The sequence below is a fragment of the Ruditapes philippinarum genome, unplaced genomic scaffold, assembly GCF_026571515.1.
Source record: "Ruditapes philippinarum isolate M1 unplaced genomic scaffold, ASM2657151v2 ctg91_1_1_1_1, whole genome shotgun sequence".
Classification (NCBI taxonomy): Eukaryota; Metazoa; Mollusca; class Bivalvia; order Venerida; family Veneridae; genus Ruditapes; species Ruditapes philippinarum.
Window position 1 is genome coordinate 7484 of NW_026863704.1, and position 2484 is coordinate 9967.

Genomic DNA, 2484 nt, shown 5'->3' on the forward strand with positions numbered 1-2484 from the left:
AATTTCATCCAAACTTTACAGGAATTTGGTCAAATTGTGGAGCTGTTTTTTCAAAAGACTTCTGATCATTTGAAACAGTAGTGTTCTCTTGTCGAAATTTGGAGTACAGCTTTATTTCATCAAACTGCCATGTTATTTTGTCAAAATACGGTGTTTAAATGCCTAAACATTGTCTTATTGTGTCAAACAAATGTGTTAATTTGACAACGTACACTACTGAATTGTCTTTTTATATCAAATATTCGAATTATGTTGCCGAAATAGGGTGTTGACTGGGCTAAACCATGCCTTATTATGATAAACTGTATGCTATTCTGTCAAAAAGCTGTTTTGACTGGTTAAAACTCAGTCTTATCAAGTCAAAAAATTGCGGTATCTTGTCGAAATGTAGTAATGAATTGTCTAAACTCTTTCTTATAATGTAAAACGGAGAAGTGTTATATTGTCGAAATTTTATGTTTTCTTGTAAAACACAGAAACAGTCTTATTATGTCTAATAATTGTGTAAATTTGTTCAAATTTTGTTTTGTTCTGTCTTAAGAAAGCGCTGTCTGATTTTGCTTAACTGTCCCGTTAACTTTTTTGCCCTATCTTTTGTCGCTCCGCGCGGGCTCTTGTCACGTGATACTAAATTTTGACAACATCGCATCTGCACAGGATAACACGATTATCTGATATAATGAGACGGCATTTAGACATGTTCACGTCATAAACTGGCAAGTCAACGCCACTGTATTACATAATGATACTTTGTTTCAACAAGTAAACACCACATTTGAAAAGGAAAAAAGATTTTTCGCCATAAAAGGACGATGTTTAGTAAAAATAACCCCGAACCTTGACAAAATAAAATGACACTTTTATATTTGGTAGGAAGATAACTTGCATGGCATTCTTCCTTTGGGTGGAGTAAGGGGTCAGTTGGGTCAAGGTCACCAGTGCTAAAAATAGATTTTTACACTTTTGCCCATACAGCCTTTATTTATTGACAGATGTATTTATATCTGGAAGGAAGATAACTTACATGGTATTCTTCTTTTGGATAGAGTTAGGGGTCAGTTTGGTCAAGGTCACCAGTGCTTAAAATAGATGTTTACACTTTTGCCCATACAGCCTTTATTTATTGACAGATGTATTTCATATTTGGTAGGAAGATAACTTGCATGAAGTTGAATATTTTTCAACTTCACAAGTCAGAGCAATGACTTGGCAACTTATATTTTTCACAATTTCTAAATGCCATGACTTTGTCAAGCTATATAACTTGTGTTTACAATATTTTGGCAATTTTTCTGTTCATAACTGAGTGAATGGGTAAACATTTTTTGAAATATTGCTACTGACAAGAATCTGAGCCTGGGGCATTTGTGTTTAACAAACACGTTCTTGTTTATTTTTAAAGTTTGTCCGGACTACTTCTCTTATACCATTACTGCAATTTCAATGAAACTTTACAGAATTGATCTGTAGCTCAAGTCCTTGCGCATATTGCACGGGTTTTCCGGTTGAATGATTTTTGGCCGAGTTATGGCCCTTTGATAAAAACAGTGTTTTTTTTTCTGTGTGTTGCCAGATACACAAAAGCTTGTCCGGACTACTCCTCATAAACTACTGGTGCAATTTCATCCAAACTTTACAGGAATGATCAGTACCAAGTCTAATTGTGCATATTGTCAGAATTTTTCGGTTCAATGATTTTTGTCAGAGTTATAGCCCATTAATAATTTTTATTTTTAAAGTTTGTCCGGACTACTTTTCTTATACCACTGATGCAATTTCAATGAAACTTTACAGGATTAATCTGTAGCTTAGGTCCTTGCGCATATTGCACGGGTTTTTTGGTTGAATGATTTTTGGCCGAGTTATGGCCCTTTGATAAAAAGGTGTTTTTTTCTGTGCGTTGCCAGATACACAAAAGCTTGTCCCCCACTACTCCTCATAAACTACTGGTGCAATTTCATCCAAACTTTACAGGAATGATCAGTACCAAGTCTAGTTGTGCACTGTCCGTCTTTCTGTCCGTCTGTCACAAAACTTGTCCCAACATGAAATTGGCCATCATGAGGCGACACATGTGATCACTGATTGCTCTTGTTATTGTTTCATTTACTTAAAGATTGAACGTTAAAGATCACAGATTTGAATTTTTTATCTTATTGACATTCATTATATTTAGCGAAATTACAGATGACAAAGCTTTTGTCTTATGACTACTACTGAAGAGCATCGTGTCACAAGAACAGTGATTGCTGTTGCGTAATAGTTTTAAACCATTGCCAAATAAGAAAACATATATCGAAATTTCCTTGATACGTAGGATATTAGACAATTGCTACTTAACTTTTTAATACCTTGCGACCCACGGAACTACACCTACAACCTCCGTAAAATGTTATCCATCTCACAAACTGTTGTAGAATGTGTTAAGTAACCTGCATGTAAATTATTACAATTACACCTCGACACAATTAGAATGTTTGTTGT